This window comes from Lates calcarifer, linkage group LG4, assembly GCF_001640805.2.
Source record: "Lates calcarifer isolate ASB-BC8 linkage group LG4, TLL_Latcal_v3, whole genome shotgun sequence".
Classification (NCBI taxonomy): Eukaryota; Metazoa; Chordata; class Actinopteri; family Centropomidae; genus Lates; species Lates calcarifer.
In genome coordinates, this window is record NC_066836.1 from 7198714 (window position 1) to 7219473 (window position 20760).

The following is a 20760-nucleotide window of genomic DNA, read 5'->3' on the forward strand; positions in this document are numbered from 1 at the left end:
AGCTGAAATCATGTTGAATTTTCCCTGACTGTAGTCAGAAAGTAATGGAATATCACAGCATGAGGTTACAGAGTGGCTTTGGTGGTGGAGGGGGGAGGGAAACTCATTTGGCTGTAACTGTAATAAATGGAATTTATTGTATATTTAATGTTTATGGACACTGGATAAAAGACTATTTTCCATTTCAACAAGGTCTGCAGGTTATTTTCCATTGCAGGACATGCATGAATGTGGTAGATCCACCCCATATAAATAAATATTTTATTTCATTTTTATGTTTATTTTTATTGGGACAGAGGAACAGTCAAAGAACATTCACTAAAAAGGCTAATACTACATATCATAGCATTTACAGCCTAAGCTAATCTGCTATGTTTATTGCTGATGGAGTTTTATTAAGAGAAAATACATAAACGGTGCTTGACAAAGTGCATATGCCACTATACACACAAATACCGATATAAAACACACATTAAAAATGTGCTATAAAAGCATTTAAAATTCTGAGGGATGACACCTGATCATCCATAACTACATGCCTGATCAGATTCAGAAACCTGGAATTGAAATGATCCCAGTTTTGATCCATTTCAAGTTATGCAGATAAGGAGTTCCACATATTGAACCCCAGAAGGGAAAAAGGAGTGTTTTATGAAAGGACATTTTACAATTTCCCATAGATCAACCCAGAATAAGTGAGCCAAAATACTGAGATGTTTAACCGTGTCGCTGAACACCTTAGGAAATCCTGGTCGTTTAGACATTTATAGTCAGCATGTCTGTGTGGAGATTTAATGATAGTATTAAAACCTAAAATATATAATTTCTTCAGACCATGACAATAGTGAGATATTGGCAATCCAAAATTGTTATTGCATGATTATATGGCATCTTAATACGCTATATATAGCCATTTTTGGCTAAATAGCATGTCAGTCCTAGTGTCAATATATATTAAATAATATAGTTCTTTTAGTTGAAAATTGTAATAAATATACATAAAAACACAACAAAAACACACATTTTAATAAGTGTCCCTTAAATTAGTTTTATAAATGGAGCAAAACATTTTCACTAAAAACTTGTCAGTGCTCTAACTATCTAATGGCGATGCTGTCTAACTTTGGCATCTCTATTCTGAGGTGTCTTGTTAGTTATTGGACAGGATGTACTCAGATACTGAAAACACAACAGAAAACTTAGATTCTTCCTTTTATTTTACTACTTCCAAACCTGTGTCCTGTCTCTGTATAACACAAGTGAGTTATATTTGTTGTCTGAGAAGTGTGATATGGTAATGCCATTCATCCATCAACTCAAGGGCTGATATCTCATTGTACTCACTCAGTAAAACTGCCCGACTCCCTGGCACTAATACACAGGCATAGGCAATTTAAATTTGTCATGTAGTGAACTGATGCAAAATTCTTACTCATTATGGATGCAGTTCCTCTTAGCTTTGAAATAAAGTACTTACCCTTTAGGTATTTGGCAATATTGTATTTTTACCCAACGGACTAACAGTAGTATACTGTAGAGACCCAAACCTGTTTTTTGTCAGCACTTCATAACTTGATTTTTGGAACCCCTTGGTCATAGTTCAAACATTTTCCCTCACTGCCACCCTTTGTTCCCACCTACCAGGACGAGTCAAGAGGACCCTATGGACACGGCAAGGTGAGCTCCATGCTGCAGCTCCTCTAAAAGGGCAATGATTCATGAGGCTGGCTCTCCTGTCCCTGGGGCTGGGAGGAATAGCTGGCATTATCTTCTGCAAATGGGTTTGAAAATGCTCTTGGCCAGTTTGACCAAGGCGCTGATTTATAGCTCAAGATGCGCTGAACGGTTAGGCTCTCTTTCCCAGCCTAGGTATGAGCCCCCACTATCGTTGCATGCTTGAACACGCACACAAACTTGCATGTATACTCACACCTCCCCAATACGCTTGCAATCTGTGCATCATCAGTTTAAGTTCACCCTGGCCATGTATTTAGAAGAAAAAGAAAGAGAGAGCTAAATTTATGACACCAAAGTTGCGGAGGGAAAGAAGTATCCTATTGTTCTTAATATGTCAAGTGCAAGGATAAGCAGTTTTTCCACCTTTATCTTTCTTTGTCAAGGCCTATATATAGATATGAACCTTATCCTTGACTTGAAGTGGGAACCACTGTCAGAAAAATAGGAATTGCCTCCTGAAAATTGTTCCTTTTAATCTTGAATCTGAAAAGAAAAGTCTTCTGTTTGAAATAGTGTGAAATAGTGTGGCTAAGCCCTTTTGGATACTTAAGTCTGAAGAAAGGCTGCTGATTGCTTTGTGTGTCTTTCCTTCCTAATAAGCTTTATACCCATGTCTGAGGGTTGGAGCCTCCAAGCTGCTCTGAATTTCTACTTTCAGCCAGGTAATATTGGCCTACAATGTTTGAGATAATTAATTGACATAGTAAACTGAAAATGTTTGAAAAAGCTTGAGTCACTTGAAATGGTGCATATTTATTTAAAGCCTTCAATTGTCACGAAGCAATTAACGTGGAAAACAATTTTGCTGAGCCCCTCAGAGGGGCTAAGAATTTCCTAGTCCTTTTTAAGGCGGACAGACTTCTGTCTGATTCCCATGCTGATTCCTGTGCATTTACTCAGAGATGGTCTTATGCTTCACACGCAAGCTCATTATTAAGTCAACAAGGATTACTAACGGACAGAGTGTAAGCGATAGTCATGATGGAATTACCAGTATGTTTTCACATCAAGCATGTTCTTTCTTGTGATGTTTTCTTGTTCTCATCAGAATTGCAGGGCCTGGCAGAACCAGGGGGCGGGATAGTCAGACTGCAAACAGGGGTTGCACAAACCGGTTTTGACTTACTTTGTGAAGCGTTTAAAATGCAAACTGACAGAGAATGTTTTAGCCAACATCACCTGCTTCTAGTATTGCCCAGTTCTGTCTCACCATTGTTATATAAGATCTACATAGAGTCAGTAATAGAGCTCACGTCTTGTCTCTCCAAGGAGCCCCTGGAACTCACCAGGGGATCAGCAGCAGTTGCTTTGGGTTTTAATGAGTGACATCTAAAGTCTGTGTGTCTCATAGGTCTCCACATGGTGTCTGTCCACGTCGTCATCCATCTTCTAAAGCTCCTGTGCTCCCTATCCCCCCATCAGAAAATCACCTTTTTCAAGCTGGATGTTAATGTTTCTAAACGGTGTACTTAAAAGTGGATTATTTAAAGGCTACGTGTCAGACAGATCTTTATCTGGTGGCTTGGCAGCTTGACTTGGACTCACTTGGTTTCCTGTCTCTGCATGTTGATTAGCTTGTTTTTCTCCTCTCTCCTTGCTTTGCTGTGTAGTCTTCTGTACTAACTTACCTCATGTGATTTGGGCTACGTTAGAGAACTCCCAGGGTATGGTTAATCCTTTTCAGTCTTGTAAGGAAGTGAGTGGAATAGAGTAATGACTAGCCATATGGTTTGTGCCCGAAATAGAAAATAGGATGATCTTTTCCATTGTGTCTCCGTTGAGGCTTGAATTGAAAACTATCTTGCTGAATAGAAATGAGACAGAAACAGAATTGTTTTTCTGTCCTATTTAGATATTACTTGATATTTATCACATTTTCCTTTACATCTGATATTATCCTCCATTTCACTCAAATAATGCTTTTTATCACTTGTAAACTTTTGATCAGCTCACTGTGGCTTGGCAAAAACATCGTTGGCGACTTCACCCATGAGTATGGCGCTTTGGAGATAAGGCGAAACAAGGCAATAGCTGGCAGAAAAAGTGTGTTTCTTCAGCGATATTCAGGTATTGAAATTTTGCAAGAATATCACATCAAGGTTACATAGCTCCAAATTAAAGTCCCTGTGCTACATTTTGTTTTCTGTGAACATTTTGAAAGAAGATGGGAAAATGCATTGATAATGGTATTCGTGCCTGCTTCTCATATATGAAACTCAGAAATAACAGAGAGAAAAGTCAAGACTTGCCCACCCATACAAAGTGTGCCAGATGGGGTTTGAAGTGAAAAGCAAGAGACCTGCTGAGAGTCTGACCCAAGGCAAATGAAGAAAGCTGTTTAAGTTTTTGTTATCTTTCCCTCTTGGAGGTTGAAAAAGATCATCAATCTTTGATTTAAGAAAAGCCCAATGAAATATTTCAACAGCCTTTACAACTCTTTTCTAGCATTTTATACTTGTCTTTTCAGTGTGGAATGTCTGTCATGTCACACTGCTTTGTTTTATATTCAGACCTTTGTTCTAAAAACTGATTTAAAAAATAAGGCAAAGGAAAGTACAGTTGCTTAATAACAATGCATACACAAATATGCAGCTGCGTGGCCAAAAAAAGGTATTTCTCACTTAAGCTTGCTGCAAATCTTATCTATGCTTTTATACCTGCACAAAGCTGAGGCACTTTGATCTGATCTGAAAGTAATGTGCAGGCATACTTTATCTGCCAAAGGAAGCGCCTTAACCAAACAAACAAACATCAAAGTAAAGTCCATCTGGGTAGGAAACAAGATTATTTTAATTGAAAAAATAATTGGAGTTCTAATTGACTGTTTCTGACATAAACCTTTTTGATATCTGATATAACGTACGAAACACAGTAAGACACCAAACAGTCACACTAAAGACAACAGAACTACTAAGGCTTATGTCTTGTACAATGTCAAATTCTCCAAGCCTGGGTCACTTACTTTCTTATGTCACTCTCTGTTAACAAGTTGGTATGCAGTGGGTAAAACAAAATGAATCCAACTTTAATGTAGCAATTTCCATCAAGCAAAACTGTCGGCAGTTTTGATGGCAGATGATATTAGGCTATGCTCAGTCCTAGGACCTTTTATTTTGATCTCCTCTCACAGCTCTGCAGTGCATGCAGAGCCTAAAGTGGGTCTAATTTCAGTAAAGCATAAATATCTTTGACAGCTGTACAGCTCATTATTACTTTCTACTGATGGTTTCATGTTATGTATTGTTAAGCATATGGTTTTGTGTAAAAGTGAGGAGTGTCATTCTAACTACTGTGATGGTTTTGGACAGGACTTTGACAGCCTGTTTCCATTGCTTGCATGAAGAAAATACTTAAATAGAAAAAAGTTAAAAAGAGTAAAGTAGAGCAAAGCAACCCTGCCTTCTGCCCAAAGCAGCTCTATTGGCTTTGCTCACTAGAGAATGCCAGTAATCATTAGTAATTGCAACAGTGGCCTTTTTGCTTTTATCATTGTGGGTAATGGTTACTGTGTTTTAATGGAGAGCAATTGGACATTCTTGACAGCTATTGTACTAGAAACAAACAAAGGATTGGAAATGGGTAGTGTTTTTATAGGCATTATTGAGCCATCAAAAAATGGCTGAATTGGCTCTGATCTCAGCTCATGACATTCATCCAACCACAGGAAATTCTGACTTCATCAGAATTCGACTGGAGCGGTCAGAACCTAATGGCTTTACAACTGTGTTTATATCTGTCCACTCAAGATTATATCACCCAAGGAAAATTGAAGTCACAAATGGGAACAAGGTCATAGACACAGGGACTTTCCATACATTGAGGTTAAATGAATTAAAGTTTATTTGTAGAGAATGAATGAGCAATCTGGAGTCCTCCAAAATGCAACCAAACAAAAAATGATTTATGAGATAAGCAAAAATAATTTGTGGTGGTCTGCATATTCATTGCTGACTTGTCTCATTATTCAGAGGCTCATTTACATCTTAAGCAGCATATCATGGTCAAGGACTGTGCATACTTCCACCCATGGGCCTCTGAAGCATTACAATGTTTACTCTTTGAGGGAAGAGATGATCCTATTGATTAGAGACAGCCTGACCTGTCTTGGTGGCAGATGAGCAGCCACTTAGTTCTAAAGCTTCAAAGAGAACCACAGCCTTGATCGACCTTGTTCAAACTAAATTAAGACAACAAAAACGGTGGTGCTTATTTTGTAATCATCATTTAATATGCATTAATAACTTAATTGGGTTTGTCAGATCAATGGATTTATTTTACTATGAAGTTTTAAGGAAAGGCAGGTCTTTCAACTTCCGATTCATTCGTGTCTTGCCAGTGATCTGGCTCCCTCAGGCTTTCATCTGCAGGAATTTTCGTCACAGATGTTAAGTGCAAGTAAATGTTTGTCAATAATATGTCAGTCCGTCTGGGTTGATAAATATACGACATGTGTTGCTTTGGACGTGTGACAACCTAAATATCAGCAACAAGTGTGACTGTCATAAATTGTGAAATGTCTAAATGGTTGGTGAGATAAGATCACACCGTACTTGGTTTTTAGCCAAGGGGAAAAAAGTGTGGATTGCTTTAGCATATACTGTAGTATCTAGCTGCATCCATGTATCTCCAGAGAGGAACTGATATGTTAGAGATAGGACATATTAGATAGGTTGAACATCCATGTGTTTTTGCAGTAGGGGCACAAAACCAATAAATTATCCACCAATAAACTGGAAAATGTAATTACCAGCCTATTATTTTTCCAATAATGGAATTTCAGCAGGTAATTGCAGCCAGTATTAGAAGATATTGGACTGCTCAGTATGATATTGTGTTTTTTCTAGATATGTTGAGCTATTTCCGTAACTGGAGAAACACTTTATTGTATTTTTCATAGGGATGTGCAGAAGTGAATATGATACTTAATATTTTGGGTAAGTGCATCCCTAGCTGGTGCGGCTGAGCACCTCAGGGCTAGAGAATGATGAATTCATTCATCTTCTTCTTCACTTTTACATCTTTTATGATGATGTTCAAAGATCACACTGGTGTTTCCTCATGTTTTAACCCATTTTCATATATGCTCACGCTGTGCAGTGTAGCAGCTCTATAGCAGCTGGACTTCATTCTTCACTTTGGTTCAGCAGTCTGTGTGGGGACTGACACTCAGAATGGTGCGTTCATGCACTCTTGGGAAACTCCATCACCCGACACTTCCAGGAAACTAATGATGCTGCTGAAAGCAACCAAAATTGATTCTGGTTAGCCCTCTGCAGGTCTTTGTGCTTTTTAAGCTTTCTAGGCATTAGCTTTCTGCTACGTGCTCTTAATGGATGAAAGATGAATATTAAGAGTCAGGCAGGCAGTCACGAAAATCATTTTGTCTTAATGGTAATTTTTTTATGTCTGTCTGAATTGAGTATGTTATGGAACGATCCGTCTTTACAAACTTCTACAGTCTCATTACTCATGAAGTGTAGATTATAGTCTCAGCGGGTGTCAAAATGCAGAATGGCTGATATGTATCCACAAGGTTTGACTTTAAGAGGTATCACCACATGGAGCTTAGCACTCAGTTATAGTGTGTAGTAGTAAAATTGGATATAGACAACAATTTTTCAGCACCACACCACTTATCATAATTCCTACAATCATAAAGTACAGGACTAACAATAAGCTATTTACCAAATGAGGCCATACAGTACAATGGTTATATCAGTGTGAGGTGTAATTCATAAATCATAATACCCAGCATTTTGTCTAGTCTAGGCTGCAATTCATCTGAATATATCCAAATATGAACTGAATACAAATCCTGTAAAGCCTGTTGAGCACCAGACAAATTGCCCATATCCAAATTAGAGAGGAAAAGCCGTGAAATTAAACAGTTCCTCGTCTGTGTGATACATTTCAAGGTTATCTCCGTCATTAAAAGACAGGAGAGACCGACACTTCAGGGTTCATGCTGGATCTTAAAGAGCGCTGCGGCAGCCACAGGACCAGAGCTTATTGGGTGTCTGTCCTGAGGCTCTTCTCCCCTCTGGTGCACCGCTGTAATGTGAACATGTGCTTCTTCGCATTAGCAAGAGCAACAGTGCAGCTGCCATTTAACTGAGCTGTTTAACAGGCCAATGCAATGTTTGTGGGTGATGCTGACACAGGAGGAACAGAGACAGAGACTTTGCACAAGACTGGATCCTCTAGCACTTGTCAATAAACAGCCAGGAAAGATGAGTATTATATTGCTCCTGTCAATCTAGAATGTCAGGAAAAGTAAATAGCCGTTTTGCTTGAGGATGACTCCAAATAATGCAGTACATTCTGGCTGCTGTATGTGTTATTAATCTTCATAATGGGGATTAGACCCACCAGCAGGCTGTGACAATTAGAATTGTCCTGTCGCTCGGGGGCCAGTTTTTGGTCTTAATATTTGCCCAGTGATCTAAATCTGTTATGGCTGCCTCTCTGCTCTGGCATGATCCTGCTCACTTGTTTTTTTCTTTTCTAAACAGTGAGACTGCACAGTAGATCAATCTATAATATATTACCATAAAAATCTAATTTGACTATGAACTGACTAAAATGGGTTAGGTTTGTATCTTTTTTTGTCTCACAAATTTCAAAAACATTTGAGATTTCGCTCATGCAGGAAGAACACATAACTTTATGTACAAAATAACTGTGATCTGTGTTTTAGGATGATGACATAAGCTTATTTTTTTCTACCTACGTAGACAAGAGACATGGCTTGGCCCCGTAGCTAGAAACGAAGTACAAATAGACAGGGAGCTGGTGCTCAATCTGCTCATAGATGAAGATACTCAAAAGTTGTATCAGGCACTGTATCGATTACTATTTGTAGAGTTCAGGGAGGCAGCGATAAGATAGTTATACATTTACACAGAAAATATATGTACAGATATTAAATACACTCAGTTAATAAAAACTTTAAGTGAAGGGAAAGGAAGAAGAAAAACATGACAGATTGACATTAAAAAGCTAGGGACTTACAACATCGGTTCTATTTTGAAATTTATTCAAAACCTATATAAAAAATATAGATTTTTAAAAAAAATGCTGCAGTTGATGCAGATATCGTTTCTAACCTGTTGCCTTCTTCCATATTGAGGTGAGGTGATGCTAGCTATAATTGATCACATCTGTCCATGGTCACCCTCAATAATAAATTCCATATTCCTCTTGGCCTCAATTATGCATATTCATTATCGACTGCATTTTAATCATAGTTCTTTTCTGGTTTTGCAATCAAAGCTTTCCCACACTGACCTACTTATAAAGTAGAAGAAAAAAAATCCACTAAAGCTTAATTATTTCTCAAGTTTAATAAATAATTACTCTTATAAATGGTAGGATATTCAATTCCATGACATGATCAAAAAGGTTGTTGGCTTAAAGGCTTATTTTGTCACTGAAATGATAACAGGGCAAGGAACAAACTCAGTATCTTATGTGAAATGAAATTTACAATGTTTTTCATTTTGTGGATGAAATTCACGCAAGCTGCTTTGGACTTTGTGTTCCTTATCTAGTGATGCATTCAAGCAAGACACAATGAATTTTTAACATGTTATGAATAGAGTTGATTCTGTACACTTGGCCTTTCAGTGTTAATTTCTGTGAAATTTGACTTTATATTTTGTTTAACTTTGCCTTTCACACTGGGGAATCAAAGTATGTTATTACTTGTAGGAACAGGCTGTATGATTGCAAGAGAATTAGGAGGCGGGTGTGCATGAAAGAAACAGAGGAGTTCTAATGAATTTGTGAGCTGGTGTAATTTGGTATGTGTTTTCACATTAGACTAAAATTTAAATATTGAAATTTGTTCTGACAGCCTTACTGGATGCCACCTCATAGTTAGTCAGAGCAGCACTTGGAGCTGATATGATATCATTAAGCAACTTTGCCACACAAAGAAGTAGTGTGTTGTTGTTTCATTGTGTAACGAAGAGTAAGGTTGGAAATGATGAATACCATACCATGTGTAGGCAATTGCGGCAGATGTATCTGGCTGACTTTTGAGGAAAATTACTACAAACACAGACTAAATGGCCATACTGTAATGAGAGCCAGCAGCACCTAGCCTGTATGTTGGCACTGGAGCTTTGTCACACCCCCACATCGAGTCCCATTAATGTACTGGTAAAATGGATGTGGAGACTAACTAGACTCATGAATAGCTATTCTCTGTGATTTTCCATGTTAGTGCTGATTACATTTAGAGAAAGGCCTCTTTCTATTAGGTAAGAGGCCTTACTCATGAATACAAAATGTGCAGCAAGGGCCAATTAATATTATGGAGTTGTTAAAAATAATACATTTTAAATTATTCAGAGTCAGTTAAAGGAACACTAAGGGATTTTCCCAAGGATTTTCCCTAAAGGCTCTGCCTTGCCCTGTAAAACAGCCAATGTAACAGTATTAATTTATGAAAAGATTAATCTGGTTAGTCAAAAATGATTAATTCAGTTTGTTGCCTGTCCAACCCAAAACAAAAAAATAAGGATTAAAGTCCTAAGAGCTTTCCATCTCGAAGTTGCCACACAAATGCTTTTCCTAGTTTTATGTTTTTGCTAGTCTTTTTCTTTCATTTCTTGTTCTCTTTTAAGCCTAACATTTTCATTCTCACCCATTCTGTCAACCAGTAAGATATAATTATCTTTCATAGCTGACCTGATAACCAGCTAAGACATTGAAAAAACACAGTTTAATCCCCCACTTGACATTTTAAAAAAATGTGTTTTCCTATTTTTTGAGCTTTGAGTCTTTGTAAAGCTTCGTTCCTTGTCCACTGTCGCTCTATTTTGCACTCATCGCAACTTGTGTCTGCATTGCTATAAGGAAATGAGAATGTTTTGCAGCATTAAACACAAGAAAATTAATGTTACCCACTGGGGACAAATAAAACTGAAACTCATGACACATCCTAATGGGCTTTTTATGGTTGAATGGCAAAAATACCGTATTAGCAAAACACATATTTTTTGGCAGCAAAGATGCAGAGCAACAGATACACACTGCGCACACAGAGTAAGGTTAAAGGCCTTCTTTCAAGTGCCGTATGACATCAGAGATTTTTTATGATATGTTCGTCTCGATATGGGATGCCTCATGAACCTCCCCAAGATTTGTCCCATCAATCTGCTATGAGAGCGTGGGCTTCTTCACAGGCTGTCTGCCATTCTTTCATTTTGGCCCTGTTGGGAATGGTGATTGGATCCCAGTCAACCAGCGATAGATGGATTGGCCCTCGACCAGGATGATTGAGTGGCGCTGCTGTCTATGCATGTGTATATAGCTTTGTGTGTGGTGGTGTGCGGCTGTGCATGCTTACCCTGTATGCATGCTGCTCTCGCCGAACAACAGCACATCTGTTTCACTCCATCTCCTCTCTCTCATTTGAATTTTGAGTTCTCTCAATCATTGCCAGTACTGCTGTGCTCTGTTCCTGGCTTCTGGACTGCAGAGTAGGACGGTATTCCTGTGAACAAGTATCCTTGACTTAGCCATCAAATTATTATCAAGACATGGCTGGGTATAATCCCACTGGAAATGAGGATTTGAGCTGACACTATTAGAGCATCTGTAGTGTAAGATGAGGTAGCATACAAGATGTGAAATGGCAGGCTAACTTTGATAATCAGATAATAAGAATTTATCTAACTAAATCCATGCTAGAGTGCACAAAAATATAATCCCAAGAGTTCCACATAACACACAGTTTGTACACACTGATAACATTTTTATTAAAGTCAAACATTTGCACAGGCTGATCTCAAGGCATGTCACTCATACTTGTGTGCACCATGTTGTATTAGTCTATTCCTTTTTTTTTAATGACGTGGTAATTGCTTTGTCCCTGGTTATTGAGATGACTGCCATGCACTATTACACCAGTTTAATGGTGTGTAACTATTCCTCTTAACAAAGCCATCAATCACAGGTGTTACTATGGTAACAGCATTAGCCATTATGCAGATGTTGTAATCAAATGTATGTCTTTTGTCTAATCTTTTGAGGTTGCAGAAATACCGCATACAACTTTGTGCACCTGGGGAAGTCAGGCTTTTTGACTTTCATCTGGGAAAAAAAGAAAAATATTCTGTGAATGTTCCTCTTTCTATGGATGTGATTTATAAATAGTTGTCCAGGTTTTTTTTTTCTTTGATTCCATGCTTGAGCTTTGCTTTATAGAAATTTGCATGGCCTGCAGAGCAATTGGCAGAAATTCAGACATCTGTTTTTGTGTAGAAAGGCCAAGTTATTACAATCAGAGCTGCTTAAACCTTTGACTCTAACTTTTTGCTCTGCTCAAATTGTTTGAGCGTTTTATACTTCTTCTATAATTTTTCCATCAAAATCCATGCAGTCTGTCTTGGCCTCAAAACTGCAGAACATACCATAGAACATGTTCATAATGAAGACATCGCATATCTGTCCTTTGGGCAGGATAATGAGTATTGCTGATGAGTTGAATCTTCAGCTGTGGATGGCCATGGTTTAAGTACTGTGTGGTGTTGACCCTCTGGTGATAACAGACATATGAATGGTCTGTTTGAGTGTGTCTGCTTCAAAATAGGTTGTTCAAGATGTTTTCATTCAGAGTTGTGGTTTCCAGTTTGAGGGGGTAAGAGCACAAGGCCAACAGGCTGTTTACTGCAACATCTTTTGAAATGTTATTGTTACTCAACCATGCTAGCTTTAGAATATGGTTATAGATTTGTGTGCAGAGGAGCTCTTGTGCAATTTTGTCTCTTTTCAAAAACTAATCAACTGACATTGTGCTCCACCATGGCACAGGGATCTTTCTTCCTAACATGTGATTACAGCAGGGTGATCTAACAGGGTGATCATTTACAATCAATCAGTTAATTATTTAGTTTATAAAATGTTACGATATGCATGTAACAGTATGTGTATGTCCAAAACCATTCAGTACAGAATGTTTGGGTTGGTGTGCATTTTTTTTCTTTTTTAAAATTTACGATTGAATTAGCCTAGCATGTCCTAAATATGTCTGCATATTGCGGAACATAAAATTTTAAAAGTTAAAGTTCCACCAAGAAAACTTTGTTACTGAGACAATTATCTTTTGTATAAACCATGATGGTTGCTAGGTGCTATTTGAATCAGCCTCTGGATGTAAGTTACAGTTTATATGGTGAATATTGTTGTTGTGATGAATGTCAATGAGAAACCAGAGCTGAAAGAGCCTCCAGGGTCACTTCACATGTTATGTTCTCCCAAAGTTTACATAGTTAAATTTAGAAAAGCAGCAAGTCCTTAAATTAAACAAACAGTAGCCTCATGTGATGTTAGCTGATAAAACAGGGTACACTTGTTTTATTTTCTTTTGCTTTTTCTCAGTTGACTGAGTTTTAATCAACTTATCATTGCAGCCCTAGATTAAGGGTTATTTGCCTAAGTGACTGCTTTGGGTGAGAGCTTATTTGCTTGGCGTCACATAGTGTCATCCTTTATGTACCTCAGACTAACTATTGGGACATATTTATAATACTTATCTGTTGCCATGCCATCTTTTGGGTAATCTGTCCCCTTGTAACAAGTTCTTTGGCTATGGCATTGTGACAGTCTTGGCTATGCTCCACTTACCTCCCACCCCCCACCCCTTGACCTCTTCATTAGATAAATAGGGCAGCCTATTCACTGGCCTTCACTTGTGATGGACAGCATCTGGCTGTTTCCGATACCCACCGTGAGAAATGTGGAGACAAAAGCCTCCCTCTCTTTCCCTTTCTCACAGTTTCCTCCTCTTTCTTACTGCCTTGCTTACGTGTCTCAGAAACCCAGCATTGTATGATATCAAATGTCTTTGAATGGACCGCAGATATAAGAGAGGGTGGGACACAGCAGATGCAGATTTTCTCCACTTGCCGTGTTGTTTTTCAGGAGAAAGTTAAATTGATTGGTCACACTTTGCACAAGGACGGCGGTAATACGTCCTCCTATGGCAACAATGCAGTACTGGATGCCATTTTTCTCAGATATATCTTCATGCATTCCTCTGTGGATTTAGACACATTAGGAGATTTATGTGGCGTGTCAAGTCAATGCACCAGTAACAGCTCCTCAGCTGATGTTCTCACCATCCTGTACACTTCTCTGCTGCATGCCTCCTCTTCAATTTTGTTTTCAGTATAACTGAAAGTACAACTGCTTACTGAGAGGATGACTAATTCCAAGGCTGGGAAAGAACTTGAAAAGAACAAGCTGTACGTTGCATCATCCACCATGTTGGGAAGGCAGGTGGTTATACTTTTTCAGAATGGCTGCACTTGAAGGTGTAGCAGGAAGCTGTCCATAACAGTGAAGGGTGGCTATAGGCTGGGAGTAGAGGGTGCTGGGCTGAAACTAATGATAAATCTCACTTTCAGTCAATTAACAACAAAACCCAAAGATGTACATTGACAGTATAATTGTATAGAAGAGAAAAATCAGCAAATCTTCACCTTTATGAGGCTGAAAGCAAAAAGTCTTTGGCATACTCTCATTAATCATAAAAAACATTGTTGATTTTCTGTTGGTCCATCAATCAGTCTAATCAGCCAATTGCTTCAGCACTTCAATCAGCAGAAATAGCAACACTTGTTGTTGACTATATTCAGGAGAATCAGTAAGCACAGCCAGACCTTCTTAATTTTGAAAGTTTGAACATGCATGCAAAAACCCCCCCACTAAATTGATAATGTTGAGTTTCTGAAATGTCATGGAAACTGACAACCTAGGCCTGTATGTTATGATGTGCCTGAAAGCTAAGCAAAAAACATTTTATCAGCACTTTGTCTCCTTACTCTATGTGCACTGGTACAGGCAGACAGGCAATCCATCAGCAAACAAATATAGTATGTGTCACTGAGAAAAGTACTCCAGCAGCAGAGTGAGTGCCACAGACATCCATATTTGTAATGTCCACATGTAATGTCAGGTCTCCCTGGCTTGAAATGCAAAACCTTGGCTCTCCTCCCAAGCATAACATGTCATTTGGTAAAAGGTTTTTATGCTACAAAGCATTTTCCTGTTACTGCGTGCAATTTTCATTTATTTATTCATATATTTTTCCTTAAACGTTTTGTTGGAATAAAATCTAAGTATACCTATTATGATACATGGGGCTGTAATTGCTAGTTGCCCTTTTTTTTCTCTGAAATGTGTCACATTTTTCTCAGTTGGGTGAGAATTTACAGAGGGTGGCATCTAAAAACACTGAATTGATTTTTCCATATTCAACCAGCTTCACTAAGATGGCAGATTACCAAATGAGGCTTATGCTTATTGTTAGATTAGAAGTGCTTTCTGAAAGAATGTTTACACCCTCCTCCTTTGCAGCTCATTTGGTGCAGGGCAGGCTGACAGTTCTGAAAGAACAAGCCTAAGGGAATGCAGTGCACACGTCTGATGTCGTATCTCCTTGGTCCAGCACTTGTTCTTTTGGAGCTCTGCTGAACCAATCCTGCTCCCCATACTTACCAGACCCTCAGGCCCCACTTTGATCTCCCTTAACAACCAGGACAGCAGTTCAAGCATCTTGTTATATTTGACTGTTTAATCCATCAAATGTGTTTGTCTCAGCAATAGGGTAATGAACATCTCTATCTAGGCCTTGCCGCTGTTGAATAACTCCTGTGATAACAAGTTTACATAGGATACACTTGCATGAAATTTTAAAAGGGTAATGGCTTGTCTTTGCAAATTGCTAGTGTCCTATTGTCATTCTCCACACCTTGACTAAAATACCATGACTTTGCATGAAGGTTAGCAAATTACTCTCATCAAATTTAGCATGGAATTCTAATACTATGGTCTCTGCTTTTGGTTGTTTGGCAATATTTTACACAATTTTAGTAGAGCAAAGGATGTAGACTCCTGAATCAGCCTTTTAGGTTGTGTCCTTCTCCTAGCATGTCCAATACAATCGACTGTATCAGCCCCCCTGTGGCTAAAATGCCAAGCCACTAAGCAGAATGTCTCAACTAATTAGGAGCTTTAGAGCAAAGCTGTAGAATGCATCATATGACTAACTTTTTCTTTCTTCTTTTCCTTTTTGTCCAGCCCTACTATATTGGTATTATATTTTGGCTTTACATTGGTGACTTTTTCACTTAAAAACCGAGGCAATTAGAGGTTAGAGTGACTGACAGCTGATCTAAATTAAGCCTTCAAGTCCTGAATTCTTGCAACATAATTGAACTACAATCCTAAAGCTTTGCATACGATTTTTATGTGCTATAGGAAATGTTGTTAATTGGATTCACATAGTTCATAGTCCAAAATGTATTTTCACCCTTCAAAGCATGGGTTGTCTCTGTGTTGTCTCTGTGTTTTCACTGTCTCTGAAGTCTCTGAACATTTCAGAAATATTAGTTATGTGCACATAGATGTAAGAAGCAAAGAAGCCACATTCTTTATTTGGATCAACCATAATGTAACAAGTGTGTTGCTGTTTACAACTATGTTTCTAGAATGATCTACAGCTGTGTAGAATAGATTAGAACACAAAAGACTTTCATCTGAAATGCTGCTGGGTTTTACAAGGAAAAATGTTGGAATATCAGCAGGAGAAGACAAATCTTGAATTAATGTGTTTGAACTCAAGGGAACCAATATCCCACGTGTTTGCCCAGATTCTGCTATTATTTAATTTTGTATACTTAAAATTATCTGCTCTTTTTAACACTAATTTACATTTTTAATGCATTTGACCTTGGTACCTCAACCAGAAGAACTTGCTACTAGTCAAAAAGACTTAGTAGTAATTTTCATTTTAATGTTATGTTTTTTCAGATAAAGCTCACATGGATTGCCCTCGAGTCAAGCACAGTCTTTTCACAGTCATTCTTCAGGTTTTCAGACAAAGGTTTCTGGGCTGACTTCTTAAGGTTACTTAATAAGCTACTGGATATAATGGTCAACAGTGCTTTCCTGTTGCAGTGATTTTCCTATATATCAGGATTTTTCATAATATTTTGCAACACTTTTAAACTTTGTTGGGAAAAATCTCATACAAATTAGATTATTGGTACAGTGCATTTGTAACACATCCTTGTTCTTTCCCACACTTCTGTTATCAAAATTCCACTGGGAGCCATACATTGTTGCAACTAATACAATTTCTACGCTCTTCGAGGTCTGTTTCAACTCCTGACAGACATTTTACTAGTTCATGTTCTCAGTCCTTCTGCTCCCAGATGCTTAGATCTGTATTTCATAGCCGTGTACACATCACACTCACTGTCATATTATGTACTTTTTAAGATTTTGCAGAGAACCTTCAATTAACTTTAACTATTTTTATATCTTTGGGGTGGTGCTCCTTTCATCTCAGTGATGTCTTGTTGTGGAAAACAAAGCCACCTGGATTCAGTGTAAAATCCATAGGGGGTAGACAGAGTAGACGGGGATGTATTGTGTCCATGAGAATGTATGGACTATCACAAGGATTGTCAGTTCTCATTTGTTTATTTCATGGCAAGCACTCTGGCGACACAAACTGACTGGCTCTCCTTGAGAGTATCTTGTGCATGTCAGTCTGTATTATTGATGCAGAGAACCATGTAGAAAGGATAGGCCTCAAGGATGTCTGTCTCTGTAAGTAGGAAGACCTTTGTTGCCCCTGTTTTCTAACCCTTCTGAACCAGTAAAGTCTCACCAGGTGTGTTTTTCAGCAATTCCTTGATTTAACACCAGTAATGTTTTTTTCCTTTTTTCTCTTTCAGTTATGTTTATCTCACATTTTTGAATTTGGTGATGCATATGTTGATGCATTGATGCATTCATAACTTAACTGTAACTGACCGTTGTTCTTTGATCAGTCTCTTCATTGCCTAAAAGTAACAATCACCTTAATTACGTTGGTGTCAGTACTGATCTGGTCTGTCAGAGTGGTCCATCAGTACCAGGAATTGTACTTATTAATTTATGAACAGTGAATCAGTTCAAATGAAATGAATGAGATTAAAGACTTTCTCCTTGGTGCAGATTTTCCCAGCTCACATTCAAAACAGGTTTGGCTGATGCTGCCCTCTAATATACAGCATACATTACCTCTGTTAGCTGCTTTCAGTGTGTGTTTCACTGCCTATTAAATTTAGGGCTGGCACTAAGCTTGCTGAGACTGGTTTGCATGCATATAATGCTGGTACTTATAATTTTAATGTGGAGGCTTGTATCTTAGGCTTCACACTGTCCTAAAATGATGTTATAATATTTAATATTTCAGAGCTAGGTGAGCCTGCATACTTTGATACACTGGATTTCCTGCACCTTAAGTGAGGACTTTGCTATCGTCCGTAGGCTCTTTGCATGACTGTGATCCTTCTCCTCCTCTCCACCTTAGCAGTTTGCATAGAAGTTTGATAAACCTGACACCAGGAGATGGATTTCCCAGCCAACCTAGCTCTGAGGTAATGGGAATCCAGAGCGTAACAAATGGTGGTGCCAGTACAGAGCTGGCTCTACTGGGTGTGCAGGTGGTCCTCCATTCCCGTTGTCAAACCCCCCACTGCTCCCCCAAAGTGGCCATGGAGACTTGGGCAAGATTATTTTAGAGTTCAGGTTACAGACCAGCTCTTTCACTACCCATTAGTCACACTCCAATTTCCATGATGGGAATTTTTTTTTACTGTCCCCTCACATTTTGTAAATGTATACACAGCCTTTTCTCCACAGACTTGAAAGGTCACAGCATGTTTTTGTAATTTCTTGTCTGCTCTGATTATTTTCATCTTAACTGGGGTGCTGTGCCTGTGGAAAGCTGATGTCATTTAGCTTTTACATTTGGAAATTGTAGTGTGGTCTGCATTTGACATAAATGATGAATAAAAGGTTTGCACTAGAGTTAACAGGAAATGTTCATTTCAGATTTCAAGTTAAAGAGTTCAGAGGATTTCCCCTTAGACTGGATCTTTGATTTCTTACAAATCCTGGCCCTCACTGAGCCAATAATGTGTATTGATTGGATTTTACTGGCCTGTTTGCACTTGCAAATGGAAGCCTTTGTGTTGTTTTATCCAGGAAAAGCTACCGGATTTTGTGTCTGTCAGCATATTAAGATAGGAGAATGTGGATATTTTGAAGTCACCAAGCTGTATGAGATTTTAAAAAATGTATTGAAATGAAAATCCATGAATTTGGGCCACAAGCAACCCTGACTCAATCTGATGAACAATTGATGTGCAATCAAATTGTAGGATGAATGGCATAACATAGTAGTTTACTCTTAAAATAAAAATATTAAGCTAAAGTAACACCTCTGTCAGTTTTTATTGTTAAGATTTGACATGGTCGACCAACATGCTTCTTAAAATTTGACTTGTATTTTGCCCCAGAGACTGTGCTCATTCCTCCACTTGTATTATTTAGTTGCCGTTTAGCTCCTTGATTTAAATTGCCAATTTAGTTTAGGGTATTTGACATGTAGACTAATTTGCATAGTCAATTTAGGGACACAGGGTTAGTTTAATTCAGCACTGAACATATTTTGCTGCCATGGTGGCTTGTCCGCCCACAAGTATTGGCCATCTGGTGACACAATTTCAAAATCTCTCCCAAGGAAGATTAGGCATAGGGTTTCCAGAAGAGTTATTTTCCCCAAGAATTCATTCATTTTTATCACCACGGTATTGTACAGGGGGTGGACACAATAACATAAACACCTGTACTGTGTAACTGAATCTGACACAATAGCCCTGAAATAAATAGTGCCTGTTATATTGTTCTGATTTAGCTGCAGTTTTCAAGGATGTATGTCAGTGATGTGAAGTATATTTATGGTATTTTACTCCTCTATGTTTATGCTGGAAGGACAAAGTCCAATAATGGTAGCATTCATTGCAGGGATGTTTTATGTAGGAAGACTTTTAGAAACTAAAATGTTCCACCCCTCCTATAGCATAACATTGTTTTACCATCTGTGCCCTAAAGCATGAACCTAGCCTAGATGTACATATAATTTAATTATTTAATAGCGTAAATTGTGCTGAGACCAAAATAACAATATTAATTTATTTAGTAGTCTTGGTGGTAGTTGTTAGTGAGTTACCCTTTTTTTGTAAAAGTTTTAAAAGAAGGTCTTTAAGTCAGGTTTGTGCTCTCATGCAAATTTATATAAACTGTCCGTTATACACACGTAAAATGTGAGGCCCAGGTTAAAATTCATTCAGTCTAGGTGTGGTAGTATTTGTATTTAAAAGGACAGATCTCATCATAAATCTGTATACAGAGTTCACATGTAAGTGTCAAAGCATCCCCATGGTCAGACATGTTTTCAGCTTTTCCACATCTAAACACAAAGGTCACATTGAAAAGACAAGTGTTAACCCTGTTCCTTGACACACAGTGACAGAGAGGTGGCATTTGCCCACTGCACTGCTGTTCTTAATATTGTCAAAGATATAACCGGAGTGGCAAAACTCATTACAGAGATCAGAAGTGATCTGAACATTTTCCTAGCGGGAAGCCTCTTCATAGCAGAACACTAGGCGAAACGCATCAGGAGATGCTGGAGGAAATTACCTCACGGTTCACCTACCATTTTAGTTTGGGCTGTCCCGTGGGATCAGCTGCATGGCTCAGAGCAGAGAGATCGACTTGTGGAAGTAGTCAGGACTGTACCTTTTTCAACAGTCTAACTTTAAACCACGCAGCACCTCTTAAATGCTGATCTGTGATCATGATGGCATGTTATGTTTACTGGGTAGCAACACCCACAGCGTGACCTGCGGTATGGCTTTGACCTCAGCCTGAAATATTTGATTACTGTGAAGGGGGGGGTGTGCTTCAGTGTTACCAACATGGTGGCCCCGTTAATGCCATGCTGGCGGGTCAGACAGTGGGGAGCCTTAATGGAATTTAGTAACTCTAAGAATGCTGATCCCTTTGCCGCGCCCAGTGTGAACATTCAGAGATACAAAGCCCATGATAAGTGTAATTTTAATACAAGGTTTAGTTTCATAACTTGTTCTGAAGATCATTAAAAGTGTTGAA

General features: G+C 38.4%; 1 protein-coding gene across 2 annotated transcripts in view; it reads left to right on the forward strand.

The window, feature by feature from the left end:
- LOC108884197 (receptor-type tyrosine-protein phosphatase F) overlaps window positions 1-20760 on the forward strand; it is a 159076-nt gene that overhangs the window by 8871 nt on the left and 129445 nt on the right. The window contains exon 2 of one of the 2 annotated variants that reach the window (XM_051069903.1): window positions 1645-1677. The exons of the other annotated variant lie outside the window; for it this stretch is intronic. The gene's annotated coding sequence lies outside the window, so the exon portion shown is untranslated. The remainder of the gene's footprint in view (window positions 1-1644; window positions 1678-20760) is intronic. 2 annotated transcript variants of the gene reach the window in all.